This window comes from Dasypus novemcinctus, chromosome 16 (assembly GCF_030445035.2).
Source record: "Dasypus novemcinctus isolate mDasNov1 chromosome 16, mDasNov1.1.hap2, whole genome shotgun sequence".
NCBI classification, from domain to species: domain Eukaryota; kingdom Metazoa; phylum Chordata; class Mammalia; order Cingulata; family Dasypodidae; genus Dasypus; species Dasypus novemcinctus.
In genome coordinates, this window is record NC_080688.1 from 80,232,537 (window position 1) to 80,252,629 (window position 20,093).

A 20,093-nucleotide genomic window follows, 5' to 3' on the forward strand; every position below is an offset into this window, starting at 1 on the left:
GAGCATCTGCCCGGAGAGCTGACAGAGAAAAATCAGTCTGAACAGGTAAACCTGAAGGAAGTCAACACCCACCTTCTCAGTTTCTAATGCAGTGTTTTCTCTGGCATCTAAGAGGAGCACAGACAACCCTGATGTGCTGTTCACAGCGGAAAAGGAGATGTTGCCCTTCTTTGACATTCTCAGCTCCTGGAACAGGTCCAACCCAAAGTGGATGCTTTTGTCACTGAGTGAATTCATGGTGGCCTTGGTGTGATCTGGAACTTCTGCAAAAACATGAGTCATTTTATAATGACTTTACTGAACAGAAAATTATTCTGAACTAAAAAGGTCGTAAAGGAAAATGACATAGGGAAGTGGAGGTGGCTCAAGTGATAGGGCCTCCTCCTAACATAGGGGAGGACAGAGTTCAATCCCTGGTGCCTCCTGGTGAAAAGGAAGAGAAAGCGTGCCTGCGCAGTGAGTCAGTGCCCATGTCAGTGCCCGCATGGTGAGCTGAGTGCCCATATTCTGGTAGAATCTGATAACTGTGCTGTTTATTGAGCAGGGATATGTCTTAGCTCATGTACAGCTACATTAGGATGGGCACGTTTGTTTTCTCCCTTTCATAGATGAAGGAAAAGAGGCCCAGAGAGGCCACACGAAGGCTGAGGCCCCACAGCCAGGCACCTGCACAGCTGAGGTCTCAAGGCTGAGCACCTGGCTCAAGAACCTGCATCTACCCAGTACCCCGCAGTGCTTAGGAGGGCTGCCAGGTCTAAAGACACATTTCCTCTTCTTCGTGTGGAAAGAAACTTTCCTCTGGCACTAACAGGAGGGAAGGTGTTCCCTCACAAAATCTGAAGGTGCAGGAATGAGTCCAGTGCTACGCCCCTGCTCCCTCCTCTGAACGGCCAGACTGGTTAGGAGAGCGGCTGGCCCCAGGCACCTCTCAGGACCGGTCCCGAGACAGGAAGAGTGGCGCCTGGTGACAAGGGGGCATCCGATGGCATCCAGCCCTTCATTTCCTCCACGACAGCTCTATCATGGTGGCAGGGGGTAAATATGAATAACTTTGAGAGGAAAGAGGCAGGCAAACAAAAAATACTTTCCTTAAAGTTTAGTCTTGTATCTTGGGTGGTGTCTGTTGCAGGGACGGACAAGGCTGTTATCTCAGGGCAGCCATCCCAGTGTCACCCCCATCATCAGGCGAGGGGAGCATGTGGAGGGGGCTCTTGAGACTGTGGGCCTCTTTCTATTGATTTACCTTTCACACCCCATAATGTTCACCATTTTTTAAAAAGATTTATTTATTTATTTATTTCTCTCCCTTTCCCACCCCTCTACCCCGGTTGTCTGTTCTCTGTGTCTATTTGCTGCGTCTTCTTTGTCCGCTTCTGTTGTCAGTGGCACGAGAATCTGTGTTTCTTTTTGTTGTGTCATCTTGTTGTGTCAGCTCTCCGTGTGGGCGGCGCCATTCCAGGGCAGGTTGCACTTTCTTTCACACTGGGCGGCTCTCCTTACGGGGGCATTCCTTGCACATGGGGCTCCCCTACGCGGGGGACATCCCTGTGTGGCAGGGCACTCCTTGTGTGCATCAGCACTGTGCATGGGCCAGCTCCATACGGTCAAGGAGGCCCGGGGTTTGAACCACGGACCTCCCATGTGGTAGATGGATGCCCTAACCACTGGGCCAAGTCCGTCGCCAATGTTCACCATTTATAGTGTGCATTCAATGGTTTTTAGGATATCACTAGGGTGTGCAGCCATCACCACCATCTGATTCCAGAACATACAGAAATTCTGTACTGTGTTATCCCTTCCCCCAACCCTTGGCACTCAGTAATCTTTTTGTCAAAATAGGCCAAATGGATGTGCCTATTTTGGACATGTCATATAAATGGACTCATGCTGTAGCCTTTTGTGTCTGGCTTCTTTCACTCAGCACAGTGTCTTCAAGGTTCGTCAGTGTTGTAATATGTTACAGTGCTTCATTCTTTTTGTCCGAATAATATCCCTTCTTTGGAGAGAACACATCTTGTTTGTGCAGTTCATGGACATTTGGGTTGTTTCCAATTTGGGACTAACATGAATAATTCTGCTTTAAATATTTATGTATAAGTTTTTATTAATTAGTCAACATTTGTTGCCATTTATGTAGACATGTACCTAGAAGTGGAATTGCTGGGTCATCTGCTAATTCTACATTTAATATTTTGAGCAGCCACCTCACTGTTTTCCATAGCACTACACATTTCATGTTCCCACCAGCAATGCTTGAAGGTTCCCAATTCTCCAGTACTCATGCACTTATTTTTATCACCAACCACGAGCAGGGGTCTCTTTTTGCCCCAGCTCATCAGAAAGTCACAGAAGTTTCACCTACAACAAGGTCTAAGAATTACAGAGGGTGAAAGTAGGGGGTGGAAGGAGGAAATGGGGAGAAAAGTTTTCAAAACTGTAAGTTTCACCTGCCTTTCCACCTGGCTAGATGTGTTCCCTGTGGGTCTCTTCAGCAATACATGTGGGATGATGAGGCAAGAGCAGAATTCTCATGTGAATGTCCCTGCCTGGAGGGATAAGGTCTTCTCAGTTAAGTTTGCACCATGGGGTATAATCACAAGTTAGAATCTGAAGTTCTTGCAGCTGGTGCAGGAGGCATTTACTTGGGACTCAAAGAGAAAGGGACCTGATTCCCCGCTGGGATGGAACCAAGAAACCAGCCTGGTTGTGTAGGGAAGAAGCAGGGTGATGTAGTAGGATAAATTAAGGCTTCAAGGGGTGGCTCTAAGGAAAGGGCCTTCAAACTAAGGCTTAATTCTCCTGAGGCACTGAGTGACCAAGGTTTGTCAGTAGGAGGCTGAGTTTGGGGAAAAGGTAGTCATTGATAATGACTAAAAGTTTGCTAAAAATTGGCTATAGCTTAGCTTAGTTAAATGAGAAATCGTTTTATGCTTTTTTTTTCCAGTTTCCAAAAATGCTTCCAGTGTTAAGTAGTCAGTCTTTCACATCCTGATGGCATTTAGTGTCATGGGTCACTCGGCATACTTTAGGAGTCTATGTGTCAGAGAACTTGAAAATGTATTTCTGTCGGTAACTCATAAACAGTCATGGACTTCCCTAGTGCCAAAAAACTCAACTGTAAATTTCACTTCCTGGAACACTCTGCCTTTTCTGCTGCCCTTTCAGGTTGCTTAAGAAATATCACCTAGCTTTTCCCCAGCCTTGTTTCTTGGGAAGGGTGTGAAGATGTGTCATTACTGAGAACATGCAATGCAACAGTGACATTTTATTTCTTCCGTATTACCAAGGATGTAGCTGTGCCTGTTACTAGGAAACAAGTTAGTGGGTAAGATTCTTCCAGGATCAAATAATCGGGTATCCACCAATTACAACATTCACTGGGGTGTCTGGAGTAACATTAGAACTTGGCCTAATTAATTTTATTTTCTGATTTTCTTTTAGAAAAACCCACTTCTGTAAGGTTGGAAAGGAAGTTAGTTTTGAAAGTGGATAGTCAGGCAGGCAGGAAAGACTGAGACAAACTGATATTCTGGGACCCTGACTAATACAGGATTGGTATCAGGCTTAGCCCCAGGAAACAGACTTTCAGAGTGGGATCTGGGATTGATTTGCTCCCATATTGAGAAGCGTGTGCTGGAAGGAAGGGGGTACTGCTCTATGGTGTGTAGTAGCATCCAGTTATCACTAGTGAAGGACATACAGGAATCACAAGCCGAAGGCCAGGTGTTGGCACACCAAGTGGCTGTGGTACTTAGATGCTATAGTGAAAACAGCAAGTGTAAAGACTGTGTGCTGTGCTTGGCTGATTACCTCTGTTTGGCCTGGAAAATTCAAGTCTAACCTTCACTCAAGGGATAGGGCATCCACCTACCATGAGGTCCAGGGTTCAAACACAGGGCCTCCTGACCTGTCTGGTGAGCTCGCCCATGCGCAGTGCTGATGCACACAAGGAGTGCTGTACCATGCAGGGACACTCCATGCACAAGGAGTGCGCCCCACAAGGAGAGCTGCCCCACACGAAGAAAGTGCAGCCCACCCAGGAGTGGTGCCGCACACATGGAGAGCTGACGCAGCAAGAGGATGCAACAAAAAAAAAAACAGATACAGATTCCCGGTGCTGCTGACAAGAATACAAGTAGACACAGAAGAACACACAGTGAATGGAATAGAGAGCAGACAATGGTGGGGCGAGGGGGGGGGGGAGAGAAAAAAAATCTTAGAAACAGAATAAGGGCTTAAACAAAACCAAGAAAGGTTTAAAAAAATAAAAATAAAAAATAAAGTAAAAAACACTTCTTTCAGGTCATGACAAGTAAATTGTAAAGTCATATGTGTCCTATATCTTTCCAAGTCAAGAAATGAAATAAAAACAGTGAGATTTACATAGATAAAACTGATAATTCTTTTTTTTTTAAATTTTTTTTATTGACTTTGTAATAATATTACATTAAAAATATATATGTGAGGTCCCATTCAACCCCACCCCCCCGCCCCCCCTCACCCCCCCAACAACACTCGTTCCCATCATCATGACACATCCATTGGATTTGGTAAGTACATCTTTGGGCACCTCTGCACCTCATAGACAATGGTTCACATCATGGCCCATACTCTCCTCCATTCCATCCAGTGGGCCCTGTGAGGATTTACAATGTCCGGTGATTACCTCTGAAGCACCATCCAGGGCAGCTCCATGTCCCAAAGACGCCTCCACCTCTCATCTCTTCCTGCCTTTCCCCATACCCATCGTCCATCATGTCCACTTTTCCCAATCCAATGCCACCTCTTCTATGTGGACATTGGATTGGTTGTGTCCATTGCACCTCTATGTCAAGAGGAGGCTCAGATTCCACATGGATGCTGGATGCAATCCTCCCATTTTCAGTTGTAATCACTCTAGGCTCCATGGTGTGGTGGTTGTCCTTCTTCAACTCCATCTTAGCTGAGTGTGGTAAGTCCAATAGATCAGATTGTAGGTGCTGGAGTCTGTTGAGGCTCAGGACCTGGCTATCACATTGTCAGTCCAGAGATTCAAATCCCCTAAATATATCTTAAACCCCAACATTAACTGCACCTCCAGCACATTAGCATGGAAGTCTTATGAAGGGTGATCCCATCTGAGTCCAGATTCATCACACATAAACACCATTTCCAAAGAGGGGCCATCTGCCCTGGTAGTTAACCCCATCGGCCATGACCATAACTCCCATGGGTCTCTTTAGCCCTCAAAGGAACCAGTATCTGGGGGTCGTATCTGCTTTATCTGTCTCTCTGACTCTGCTCAGTTGTGCATGAGGGCAATCCTTCTGCCAGCCTCCAGACTCTTTTTTAGAAACTCGTAGCCATATAAACTCATTTCTCCTTTCCATTTCCCCCTTACTTTAGGTCAAACAGCATTTTAAAGTCATGTTATTTTATGTAGACATGGATATTCTGCTGATCCGCATTGGACCTTCCGTATAAGGTCATTTTCCAGTTGCATCATCAGTTGGTATTTGATAGTGGTCCCTCGTTGCCAGGGAGGCTCATCCCCGGGTGTCATGTCCCACGCTGGGGGGAAGGCATTGCATTTACATGCTGAGTTTGGCTTCGAGACTGGCCACATTTGAGTAACACGAAGGCTGACAGGAGGAAATTCCCAGGCACAATGTTGCTCTAGGCCTTGTTCTTATTTTAGGTTTGTCAGCTCAGAAGCATAGTCATTAGCATCAGGGGCTCACTGTTGAACCCTCACTCCCTCCCGGTCCCCGCCACTGTACCTGGGAGACTGTCGCTGCTCCCCTAGGGACCATGACAGAGCACTACTGGCCAGGAACCCAGTACCCCCCCTACTGTGGTTTTTAATTGTTGCCACTATGAGTATATCCAAACATTACCATGCACCCTGGACATATGTTCTGTACAGCTCCCTGTCAGCCATATATCACCTGTCATTGGTATCCCATACCAGTATCCCTCCATTGCCATTGTTGAAACACTCTGTGATCCAGAACTCCCTGAAATTTGAAGCCCATTATAATGTCATGGTCCCTTACTAGGGAATGGCATATAGCGATGGGTTTAAAGGATAGATAAAGAACTTGGATAAAGTTAGATAAAGAACTTAGATAAAGAATGTTGACTTGAAAAAATTCCACATCCTATCTTTTTCTTTTTTTTTTTTTCCCCCCCCCCTAATTATTCAGCTTTTCTTCACAGGAGTCCTAGACCACAGCAATGTATATATATAATATACAGCACTCCCACACATCCACCAGAAAACCTTTTCCCTTCCACAGTGATACTCTTACGCCCTATTCATATCATATTTACTTAAAGTGATGTACAGAGTCTGAGACATTAGCTTTCTAACAAGGTGACATCTGTGCTTACATTATGGTGCATACTTTAGGATACACAGTTCTTTACATTTTTAGTTATCCTATGTTTTACATTATGGTTTACATTATCAGTCTGTCATCTCCTATATGTTATGCTGTAATATTACATGTTTTATATCCATCCTTGTGTACTCTCAAGAAACTCCTCTCTTACCCCCCATTTACTTTGGTTCCACACATTTAACGTCCATTTTCCCTTCCACCTTGGTGCCCACAGTGACAGCCAACTTCCGTTTCCTGAGGAGCCACTTCCAGATATAGATGGAATAGTGTTCAGGGCCTAACTTGCTCAACTGCCCCAATGCCCTGGGAGCCACCCTTTCTCTCGAGGGATACAGTTCCCTCTATTTGATGGCATTAGTCCTCCCCAGGATGTGGGTCCACCCCCACTCTCACTACTTGGGTTTCTACCCCATGGTGTCACCCACTCTGGCAGAATGAGCATTTAGGCATTCCCCAGGAGCCCGTCCTGCATCAGACCCTCCCCTCCGAGCATTCTAAACAGGTAACCCTCTTTATTATATTTTGATATGATTTTCTTGGCATTTTACTCTCCACCAACACCTGACCCTCTCCTGTGTTCGTGTGCTACCCCTCCCTCCCCCCACTTTTGGGCAACGTTACCCATCCGTCCCTCCCCAGCCACCCTCAAACCCGCAAAGCCCCAACCAAAGGCAACCCCTTGCCCCCCTTTTATCTCTTCTTTGTGTTCATACTTACCACCATCTCGTCTTAAATTCCACCCCTGCAGACGTCGGCTCATATCCTTCCTCCACCCTCCGATTTCCTGTAAGCCTATCGTTCAGTCTCTTGCTATCTAGGGCAGCTTGGTTATTTCATATCATTGAGGTCATGTAGTATTTGTCCTTCAATGTCTGGGTTGCTTCACTCAACATAAGGTTCTCAAGATTCATCCATGTTATCACATGTGTTTGTTCTTACAGCCGAGTAGTATTCCATTGTGTGTATATACCACATTTTATTGATCCACTCATCTGTTGATGGGCATTTGGGTTGATTCCAACTTTTGGCAATAGTGAACAATGCTGCTATGAACATTGGTGTACATATATCGGTTTGTGTCCTTGTTTTCAGTTCTGCTGGGTATATACCCAGCAGTGGTATTGCTGGGTCATATGGCAAATCTATGGCTAGTTTTTTGAGAAACCGCCATACTGTCCTCCAGAATGGTTGGATCCTTCTGCATTCCCACCAGCAGTGGATGAGTGTTCCCCTTCCTTCACATCCTCTCCAGCACTTGTATTCTTCTATTTTTTTCATAGCTGCCAATCTTATGGGTGTAAGATGGTATCTCATTGTAGTTTTGATTTGCATTTCCCTGATAGCTAGAGATTTGGAACATTTTTTCATGTGCTTTCTTGCCATTTGTATTTCTTCTTCGGAGAAGTGTCTGTTTAAGTTTTTTTCCCATTTTTTAAATGGGTTGTTTATCTTTTTATTTTCAAGATATAGGAGTTCTTTATATATGCAAGTTATAAGTTTCTTATCAGATATATGATTGCCAAATATTTTCTCCCACTGTGTGGGCTCCCTTTTTACTTTCTTGACAAACTCCTTTGAGGTGCAGAAGGCTTTAATTTTGAGGAAGTCCCATTTATCTATTAGTTCTTTTGCTGCTCGTGCTTTTGGTGAGATATTCATAAATCCATTTCCTATTACAAGGTCCTGTAGATGTTTCCCTACACTGCTTTCTAAGGTTTTTATGGTCTTGGCTCTTATATTTAGGTCTTTGATCCATCTTGAGTTGATCTTTGTATAAGGTGTGAGATGGTAATCCTCTTTCATTCTTCTACATATGGCTATCCAGTTCTCCAGACACCATTTGTTGAATAGGCCACTCTCTCCCAGTTGAGAGGGTTTGGTGGCTTTATCGAATATTATGTGGTTGTATATGTGAGGTTCTATATCAGAGCTTTCAATTCGATTCCATTGGTCTATGTGTCTCTCCTTATGCCAATACCATGCTGTTTTCACCACCGTAGCTTTATAGTATGTTTTGAAGTCAGGTAGTGTGATTCCTCCCATTTCGTTTTTCTTTTTCAGTATGTCTTTGGCTATTCGGGGTCTCTTTCCTTTCCAAATAAATTTCATAGTTAGTTTTTCTAGTTCCTTAAAGAAGGCTGCGTTGATTTTTATTGGGATTGCATTGAATGTGTAGATCAGTTTTGGTAGGATAGACATCTTAATAATGTTCAGTCTTCCTATCCATGAACAAGGAATAGTCTTCCATTTATTTAGGTCTTCTTTGATTTCCTTGAACAATCTTGTATAGTTCTCGGTGTATAAGTTCTTTACCTCTTTAGTTAAATTTATTCCTAAGTATTTGATTTTTTTATTTACTATTGTGAATGGTATTTGTTTCTTGATTTCCTCCTGATCTTGCTCATTATTGGTGTACAGAAATGCTACTGATTTTTGCGCATTGATCTTATAACCTGCAACTTTACTAAACTCATTTATGAGTTCTAGAATCTTCATTGTAGATCTCTCAGGGTTTTCTATGTATAGGATCATGTCAACTGCAAATAATGAAATTTTGACTTCTTCCTTTCCAATTTGAATGCCTTTTATTTCTGGTTCTTGCCTCAGTGCTCGAGCAAGTACTTCTAAGACAATGTTAAATAGGAGCGGAGACAGTGGGCATCCTTGTCTTGTTCCTGAGTTTAGAGGGAAGGAGTCTAGGATTTCTCCATTGTAAACAATATTGGCTTTAGGTTTTTCATATATACTCTTTATCATGTTCAAAAAATTCCCTTGTATTCCAATCTTTTGGAGTGTTTTTATCAAGAAAGGCTGCTGTATTTTGTCAAATGCTTTTTCTGCATCAATAGATATAATCATGTGATTTTTTTCCTTCAATCTGTTTATATGGTGTATTACGTTGATTGATTTTCTTATGTTGAACCATCCTTGCATACCTGGGATGAATCCCACTTGGTCGTGGTGTTTAATACGTTTAATGTGTTGTTGAATACGATTAGCAAGTATTTTGTTAAGTATTTTTGCGTCTAGGTTCATTAGAGAAATTGGTCTGTAATTTTCCTTTCTTGTGATGTCTTTGTTTGGCTTTGGTACTAGGGTAATGTTGGCATCATAGAAGGAGTTGGGTAATGTTCTTTCTGTTTCGATGTTTTGGAATAGTTTCAGCAGGATTGGTGTCAGTTCTTTCCGGAATGTTTTGTAGAATTCACCTGTGAAGCCATCTGGCCCTGGGCTCTTCTTAGTTGGGAGATTTTTAATAACTGATTCTATCTCTCTGCTTGTGATTGGTTTGTTAAGATCGTCAATTTCTTCTTTCGTCAATATGGGCTGCTTATGTGTTTCTAGGAATTTGTCCATTTCCTCTAGATTGTCATTTTTGTTGGAATATAGTTTTTCAAAATATCCTCTTATGATAGTCTTTATTTCTGTGGGGTCAGTGGTGATATCGCCTTTCTCATTTCTTATTTTGTGTATTTGCATCTTCTCTCTTTTTTTCTTTGTTAGTGTTGCTAAAGGTTTGTCAATTTTGTTAATCGTCTCAAAAAACCAGCTCTTGGTCTTGTTTATCTGTTCAAGTGCTTTCTTATTTTCTATTTCATTTAGTTCTGCTCTTATCTTTGTTATTTCCTTCCTTCTTCTTCCTGTTGGTTTACTTTGTTGTTGTTTTTCTAATTCCTTCAAATGTGCAGTTAGTTCTTCAATTTTTGCTCTTTCTTCTTTTTTGATATATGAATTTATGGCTATAAACTTCCCTCTCAGTACTGCTTTTGCTGCATCCCATAAATTTTGGTATGTTGTGTTATCATTATCATTTGTTTCAAGGTAGTCATTGATTTCTTTTGAGATTTCCTCTTTGACCCACTGTTTTTCTAAGAGTGTGCTGTTTAATTTCCAAATCGTGGTGTGAAATCTGGGCTTCTGTCCCTTGCAAATCTCCAGCTTGACTCCACTGTGGTCAGAGATAATGTTTTGTATGATTTCAATCTTTCTGAATTCGTTCAGCCTTTCTTTGTGGCCTAGCATATGATCTATCTTGGAGAATGATCCATGTGCGCTTGAGAAAAATGTATATCCTGCTGTGTTTGGGTGTAGTGATCTATATATGTCTATTAGGTCGAGCTCCTCTAATATACTATTCAGATGTTTTGTTTCTTTGGTGATTCTCTTTTGAGATGTTCTGTCCAGAGTTGATAGTGGTGTATTAAAATCCCCCACTATAATTGTAGATGTATCTATTCTTTCACTTAGTTTTTCCAGCATTTGCCTGACGTATTTAGAGGCACCCTTGTTAGGGGCATAGATATTTATGATTGTTCGATCTTCTTGACAGATTTTCCCTTTGATTAAAATGTAGTATCCTTCTTTGTCTCTCACAATTGTTTCACATTTAAAGTCTATTTTGTCTGATATTAATATAGCTACTCCTGCCTTTTTTTGGTTATTGTTAGCTTGTATGATTGTTTTCCAGCCATTCACTTTCAATCTCCATGCGTCTCTGGGTCTAAGATGTGTCTCTTGTAGACAGCATATGGATGGGTCATATTTCCTTATCCAATGTCCCAGTCTGAATCTTTTGATAGGTGAGTTTAATCCGTTGACATTCAGTGTTATTACTATCAAGGAATTATTTGTGTTAGCCATATTTTGATTGGATTTGTGTTTGTCATATTTTGTTTGTATATTTTTTTTTGTCTTTTTGTTGTTGTTGTTGTTGGTCTTATACTCTCCTCTAACTCTGCCTTTCCTGTTTTTTCCTTTCTTCCTGCAGAACTCCCTTTAGAATTTCTTGAAGGGGAGGTTTCTTGTTGGTATACTCTTTCAGTTTCTGTTTGTCTGCGAATATTTTGAACTCTCCATCATGTTTGAATGCTAGTTTAGCTGGATAGAGTATTCTTGGTTGGAAATTTTTTTCCTTTAGTACCCTGACTATATCATACCACTGCCTCCTTGCCTCCATGGTTTCAGAAGAGAAATCAGCACTTAATCTTATGGAGCTTCCCTTGTATGTGATGGTTTTCTTTTCTCTTGCTGCTTTTAGGATTTTCTCTTTGTGTTGAGCATTGGATAATTTGACGAGTATATGTCTTGGGGTGGGCCTGTTGGGGTTTATGACCAGTGGAGTGCGCTGTGCTTCTTGGATATGTACGTCTGTCTCTTTCAGTAGATTTGGGAAGTTTTCAGCCATTATTTCCTGCAACACTCCTTCTCACCCCTTTCCCTTCTCTTCTTCTTCTGGAATACCTATAATACGTATATTTGAGTGTTTTGCATTGTCATTCAGGTCCCTAAATCCTAGCTGGATTTTTTCTATCTTTTTATCGATGCCTTCTACTATCTGTTTGATTTCTGATGTACTGTCTTCCACATCACTAATTCTCTGCTCTGCCTCTTCTAGTCTGTTGATATTTGCTGCAAGTGTATTTTTGATTTCTTGAACTGTGGTGTTCATTCCCATCATATCTGTTATGTTTTTGCGTATGTCTGCAATTTCCTCTCCAAGTGATGTCTTCATGTTGTTAACCTCTTTCATTACTGCATCAAATTTGTTGGTGATAAATGTTCTGAGATCTTTCATTGCTTGTGCCAAGTTTTGCTCCCCTTCGTGATTATTGGTTTGTTGATTGGATTCAGCCATGTTTTCCTGATTATTGGTTTGGTCTGTAGATTTTTGTTGCTTTCTGGTCATCTCTTTATTTTGACGAATTTAATCAGTTCCTTAGCTTCTTTGTCTGCTCTTGGAGGTTAATTAGTTGTTATTTTTGCATAGGTGTTATATCTTCTCTTTGTCACTTTTTTCTTCTTATTCTAGTTACTTGTTGTTGGTTAAGTTCACTTTAGAGGAAAGTATTAGTGTTGGGGAAAGGCAATTGTGTAAGCAAGGGAAAAGTGTAAAGTAGTATTGGTGATGTATGTTAACAAAGCAAGAATATGAGATCTGGGAGGATGGAGGTTAGATTCATGTAGATTGTATAGAGTTATAGCTGTAGGTAGAGTACCTTTTATGAAGTAGATGACTGAATATGGGAGGAATATGGTATGAACTACAAAGCTATTGTTTTCATGAGAGAGGGAAAAAGAAAAGAAAGGTAATAGTTTCAAGAGTGGATAACAGACAGAAAACAGAACAAAGGTATTAGAAATTAAGAGTTAGACACTTTGTGGATCAAAGAACGGGAGGTGGGGGGTGGAATATAGGAGAGACAGTAGATGATAGTGGATATCAAGATGCAGGGGAAGGGGGATAGTGTAGGTAGCCTAAATCAGTTCACACAGAAATGAGGCAGTGGAGGATGGGAAAACCCAGCAAATGTGAGGTGTTCCCTGTAGCACCTATTGTATACTTCCCTCCAAATCAATGTCCAGACACCTCCGGACCAGCAAAAATCCCGAAACAATCCGGTCCCAAAGAGTCTCCAACGCCGCCCAGCCGATTCCCTGCGGAAGACCCTAACAGGGATGTTCACTCAGCCGCCATCTTGCCCCCTCCCGATAATTCTTAAATATGCAGGTTTGGTGTGATGTAGAGAAAGAGTATTACTGATAAAATATTGGTGAGGATGCTGATTAGTACAACTAATTTGGTAAGTTTTAATAATATGTGGTTCAAATTTAGGAAGTCCTTTTTAAATTATTTAACCAGGATGAACTCCCCTACTGTGCCAGGGATACCCGTGTGAGGTGTTAATTGCAGGGCTGTTTGCAATGGGAAAGATTTAGAGACAACTTAGATGCGTATTAATAGAAGATAAGGAAAGTAAATTATGCTAAGTTCATACAATGGAATACAAATGAACTGGATATTCATGTACCAAAAAGGATAAATATCTAAACGTAATGTTGGGGTGAGAAGAGAGCAAGTTGCAAAAGGATATGTACATAAAATTTATATAAAGTTTTTAGAAAAGCACATCCAACATAGCATGTTCAAGGATGCACACCTATGTATTCAAAACAATAAAACATTGATGGGAAATCTACACACGAACCCCAGAATAGTGGTGTCTTCTGAGCAAGGCTTCATGGGAGTGAGATGTTGGGGTGGGCACTCGACATATATGTAATGTACTATTTCTTTAACATGGAAATGAAAACATGCTAACTGGTGTCAAATCTGGGTGGTAGGCACATGAACTTTTTTTGTTGTAGTTTAATGTATTTTAATAGCAGACTTACAGGAACAGCACAGAAGATAGACATTAAAAACATGTGTTTGGGAAGTGGATTTGGCTCAATGGATAGGGCATCTGCCTATCACATGGGAGGTCCAAGGTTCAAACCCAGGGCCTCCTGATCCATGTGATGAACTGGCCCATGCGCAGTGCTGATGCGTGCAAGGAGTGCCCTGCCACGCAGTGGTGTCCCCCGTGTAGGGGAGCCCCATGTGCAAGGAATGCACCCTGTAAGGAGAGCCACTCAGTGTGAAAAAAGTGCAGCCTGCCCAGGAATAGTACCACACACATGGAGCGCTGATGCAGCAAGGTGATGCAACAACAACAACAGAAAAAACAAGACACAGATTCTGGGTGCCGCTGATAAGGATAGAAGTGGTCACAGAAGAACACACAGCGAATGGACACAGAGAGCAGACAACTGGGGGAAGGGTGGGTGGGGAAGGGAAGAGAAATAAAAACAAACAAACAAAAAACATGTACTTGCATGTTGGACAACTCAAAAAAGTACAGTGAACGGATGGAATCTATTGTATGATAAAAATGCTACAAACACCATTTTGTTGCCATCAATAAGAAATTTACTTTTTAAAAAATAATCCAAATACTGGCATTGTCCAGAAAAATTTAACAGTTTTATTTATAATTGCTATAAAATTGATCTCTTGAAAATTGTTCACTGAAACATTTTGACTTGCATTAATGCTTTATGTCCCCGATTTATATTAAAAATTCACACACAAATGAAAATGGAAAAACTGCCAATACCTGATTTCTTTCCCCTATTTTTCCATTCATAACCATATACTTAGGAACCTTTTAGCCCCTGGAAAAAAATATCTAATGTTCAGAACTACCAATAACAGGAAGAAAGGAAAAAGAAAAAAAAATTTTTTTGAGAATGAAATCTTTCCCATTATAGTGGATTCTTAAGCACATTATCCATGTATGCGGTGTGCTGGCTGGATGTCTTTTGGCATAATTGTTACACATTTGACATGGATAGCACACAGATTGGTGTCTTCAAAAAGGCCAACTCTTGCAAAGCACCAATAGCTGCGCGGGTCTGTCTGGAAGTCCTGAGCAATTTCTCACACCAGACATTGGAAGGGAAGTTTGCGAGTCAGAAGTTCAGTGGACTTCAGATAACACCTAATTTCATGGAGTGCCACAGTACCAGGTCGGTAACGATGCTGTCGCTTCACCCCTACGGTAGAGGGCACGTTCTTGCACGCAGCTTTTGCGGCCAGCTGCTTCCAGGGGGTTTTACTGCGGGTTGGCTTGTGGGCAGTCTGCTTGGTACAAGCCATGGTGCGGAGACCTCACTACCCCTTCCCTTTGGGTTGAGCATCGAGCAAGAGGTGGCGCTGGTGTGGGCGAGTGGCAAACACAATTCGTAGGCACATAAACTTTTGATATTTTCAGGACATTTTATAAGTTTGAGATATTCCATACTTTTTAAAAATTTGTAGAATGGAAAAGGGAGGAATTGGGAGAAGAAAAATAAAATTGGCTACAAAAAGGAGTAGAGAGATGCTTCGTAGATGAGAGGAATAGATAATGCTTATTTTAAAAAGATTTATTATGTTTATTTCTCCCCCCTCACCCTGTTCTTGCATTGTCTGCTTTCTGTGTCCATTTGCTGTGTGTTCTGTGTCTGCTTGTATTCTCATTAGGCGGCCCTCAGAGCCAATCTTGGGACCTTCCAGAGTGGGAGAGAGGCGATTACTCTCTTGTACCACTTTGACTGCCTGTTCTGCTACGTCTTCTTGTCTTCTCTCCTGTGTCTCTCATTGAATCATCTTGTTGTGCCAGCTCTCAGGGGCGGCCGGCACTTCTGTGTGGGGTGACTTTCTCGTGCTGGGCAGCATTCCCATGTAGTGAAGCACTCCTGTGCAGGGTGGCATTCCAGTGTGGGCCGGCACTCTGCAAGGGCCAGCTCGCTGCATGCACCAGCTTGTCCTCACCAGAAGGCCCTGGGCTTTGAACCCTGGACCTCCTATATGGTAGATGGGAGCCAATTGGTTGCGCCACATCGTTTCCCTAGAGGATTTTTTAAGAGCATTTTAATTTACTGTTGGAAATGATCTGGTAGAAAGAAGGAAATATTAATAATCCTGGAGGGAAATTGGGTTATTAAAGGAGTAAATCTTTGCGATGACGAGAGGGGCCCTCCCTTCCGAGAAGCCCACAGAGAGGGTTCCTGAGAGAGCTGGCCCTCCCTCCATGTGCCTGCAGCAGAGGAGGAGAGGACGGGTGTCTCACAGATGACGGGATGATGACGATGCTCCTGTCTGGTGGTACAGATTTTCTTAATGAGTCAAGACGCAAGAAGCAAGGCCTCCTTTGGGGAGTGTGCGTGCATGTGTGATCATGTTGATGTGTGGGTGGGGAAAAAAGGGAGCCCAAGGATGGAATAGTCATTCTGGGAAATGAGAGATTATGCATGCCAGAGAATTGTAGGGAGATCTCTGGGTATATCTCTTGTCTTGATGATCATTACATAGATTGTCATCAGCTCTGGTACATGATTTATAGAGCACTCAGTCACTTAGACAACATCTGTGGTTTGTGTGCTCAGGCTTGTGGTTAAGCCAGATGAATGGAGATTCCTTATCTCTTTTGCATCTGGTGTTCTGAAACCCCAGTATTCTTCTTAAATATCCCTACTCAAGTGCACTAGTAACTTCCAAATAGTCTTTAAAAAAAAATATTTCACAAATGAAATGAATATGTTCACCTTGTAAAAAAATAAAATATTACAGGAAAGGGAACCACATCCCTTCTCTTTTTCTCTACTTGGAAAGTGTTCTTTCAGATATTTTTATTTATTAAAATACTTTAAAAATTATTTTTAGAGATTACTTAGAGTACAAAAATGTTACATAAAAAATGTAGGGGATTCTCATAGGCCCCCCCCCCACACTTTCCCACATTAACAACCTCCTTTATTAGTGTGGTACATCTGTTCCCATTGATGAACACATATTGGAGCATTACCACTAAGTGTGGATTATAGTTTACATTATAGTTTACACTGTCCCACACAGTTTTATAAGTTTTGACAAAATATATAAGGGCCAGTATCCATCATGGCAATGTCGTTCAGAACAATTCCAATGTCCAAAATATGCCCCATATTACACCTATTTTTCCCTCTCCCTCCACTCAGAACCTTCGGAGACCACTGCCTCCACATCAGTGATAAAAGCTCTTCTATTGCTAGAATAACAATAAGTCTATAATAGAATAACAGTAAGTCTACTCTAGTCCTTTATTCACTCCCCAATCCTGAGGATTCTGGGATGGTGATGCCCACTCTGCTTCTAATTGAGAGGATGCTTAGTTCCCATGGGGCAGATGGATGGGACTATCTCACTTGCAAACTCTCTCTGTTCCTGGGCATGGTTGTTGTCCATCATCATTTCTTTCATAGTTGTCCTGGGTGAGTCCAACGAACTGAAGAGTAGGTGTTGCAACTCTGTTGAGATTCAGGACCCAACTGGCACTGGAAATGCCAAAGAGGTAAGTCTCATGGACATAAACCTATCAACTCTAATGCTAAATATAGGTTCAAATAGAAGGGACAGAAAAGCCATGTGTGGGGAAACCACAACTGAGTCCAACTCAGTCACACTGGGCAGCATAAATTCCAAAGTAGGATCTGCTGGCAGGGTGCCAAACTCCTGAGCTGTTGCCCTGCCTATAGTGTCTGATGTCTCCAGAGCCCTCAGGAGCCCCACTATTTGAGGCAGTATTTACTGTGGCAGTCAATGGGATCCTGCTGAGATGTGCATAAATGTAGCCTCTGGAATGACCTCCTGACTCACTTTGAAGTCTCTTAGCACATAAACTCATTTGCTTTACCCTTTCCGCTTTTGGTCAAGTCTCTTCCAGTTGCATTGCTAGTTGGTGCTTGGTAGTAATCCCTCAGTGCTGGGGTGGGCGGGCTTGTCTCCAGGAGTCATGTCCCACGCTGGTGGGAAGGTAAAGCATTTATATGCTGAGTTTGGCCTGGAGAGAGGTGACGTTTGAGCAACAAGGTGGCTCTCAAGAGGTAACTAGGCAACCTATAATACTAGGCTAAGTTTCAGTTTCAAAAGATAAGGTTCATAAGTACAGTCATCAATATTGAGGGCTCATCAATGGCCCATCCTCCTTCACTACTCATTGCTCTGTACTTGGGGGTTCTTGCTGTCTCATTAGAGAATGTGGTAGACTCCCCAGGATGGGAATTTGATATTCTTTCAGTTATTGTGTGACTCTCAACCCACTGTGACAGTGCCCCATGAACACTTGAACACATTTTTGTGCCTTATAGGTATGACCCAGGTGAACCTTCTCCCATGCATCCCCCATCACTGATACCCATACCTGTCATCCTCCCCTGCCCCAGTTGAAACCCTTCTGTGATTCAAAACTTCTTCAGAAATGAAGCCAACAAAATAACTGAATAAAATTAATAAGAAAATGAAATAATGATAGTTTCAAAAATGACAAATAAATTACAAAAAGTTAAAAAGAATTCAAAATAATAAAAAATAAAATAAAATAAATTGGCATTATGTCTTTTATCACTATAAGATCTGTTGTCTTGTATGTACAGTGGTATTGTCTTCTGTTTATTCCCCTAGTGTCTTATTTTTTCATTTTATTTTCAAAGAAGATTTAAGCTACAGAAAAGTCACGTAGAGAATATAGGGGATTCCCATATACCCAACATCCTTCCCCTTTCCCCCTTTCCTCCATTAGTAACATTTTATCTGTGGATGGTACATTTGTTACAATTGATGTACAAATATTGAAGCACTGCTACTAACTGTGGTCAGTGATTTACATTATGGTTTACATTTTGGAGCATACACTTTTATCAGTTTTGATGAAACTGAACATGGCCTGTATCCATTATTGGAAGATCATGTAGAATAATTCCAGTGCCCCCCACAAATTCCTGATGTTCTATTTATTCTATTCCTCCTTCCCCTCCTCTCAGGACCCATGGCAACCACCAGTCTTCACTCCTTGAAGAACAAGATTCATAGTTACTTGCAACGACATTGCCGATATTGACATACGGCTTCTCCTCCACCTTTTAGGCACTGCCTATACTCTCAAGAGACTCCCACCCTTCTATTTGAGAACACAGCAGGACTCTGTAGGATGGGAGTCTACCACCTTCCCGTTCATTGTGCGGGTCTCCACCAAATGATACAACACACTATGGCAGGATGAACACTTACATGCTCCCTAGAAGCGTGCCCCAGGTACACCCTGTCCCACATGCCCCCCACTGCAGTATTAGCAAAAAAAGAAAAACATTTCAAAGTTGTATTTTCAACCACATACCCGCAAATCCCCAGAGTTCACCCTCTCCCTCCCCGACCCTCGCCCAACTTCCATGGACAGTGAAAACCCCCCACCATAGCCCCCTCACAGGGCAGCACCACCCAAACCAATAGCTTCACTGCACCACCGTCATGCCCATCCACTGCACAACTGCACCTTTCCACCTCATCACAGCTTTTGTCCATATGGGTCTGGCTCACTGCAAAGAGTTTGGAAAGAAACCTTTCAGATATTTTTTTTCTGTGAGTCTAAAACATTTGAGAATCCGTGTGATCATGAACAAGCCTGAACAGCCGAGATCTTGGAAAATATGTGGACACCAACCTGAACTCCTTCATGGTTGTCTGTTGAGGATGATGGGGCCAGGTCCTGGGTATCATACTGTCAGTCATCCTAGGGCAGCAAATGGCTGGCATAAGGATAGGCAGTGGAAACAGCCTTCAGCACCAGGTACAGATGGATGTCCAAAAAGGAGCACCTAATAGTGTTAGGTTTATTTAGAAGAACCATTGCTATTTTGGTTGAGCTGAAATTGAAATTTAAGACCATATTGGAGAAGTGGATGTGGCTCAAATAATAAAGCTTCTGCCTACCATAAGGGAAGACCTGGGTTCGATATCTGGGGCCTCCTGGCGAAAAAGAAGAGAAAAGCATGCCTGTGTGGCAAGCCAGTGCCCGTGCAAGTGCCAGCGTGGTGAGCCAGTGCCCACATGAGTGCCCACATGATCAGCCAGTGCCCACGCAAGTGAGTCACGCAGCAAGATGATGACGCATCAAAAGAGAGACAAGGAGAGAGTCAAGGTGAAGTGTAGCAGAAATCAGGAACTCAAGTGGTGCAATTGACAGGGAAACTCTCTCCACATCAGAGGTCTCCAGGATTGATTCCTGGTGAATCCTAGAGGAGAGAAAATGAGAAGAGAAGACAACATAGACAGCAAAAGCAGGACAGGAGGAGGGGAAGGGGGAAAATAAAGAAATAAATTAATTTAAAAAAGGCTGTATAGAAATTCTACAGATCACCCACCATTCTGAGGAATGGTCAATCCCTATGGATCCTCTTCCCCCCAGAAAAATCGCATATGCACATATACAGTAAATATTTCATGCTTTTCAGTAGCCTCATATGCCTTCTGAATTTCTTTCTTTGATCTTCCTTGTAAAGTGTCAGTGATTTTGTTCACCACACTTTGAGGTT

General features: G+C 42.2%; 1 pseudogene; it reads right to left on the minus strand.

The window, feature by feature from the left end:
- Positions 1-14,862, minus strand: part of LOC139436642 (serpin B4-like) — a 36,966-nt pseudogene extending 22,104 nt beyond the window's left edge.
- Between the last annotated feature and the right edge of the window lie 5,231 nt (positions 14,863-20,093).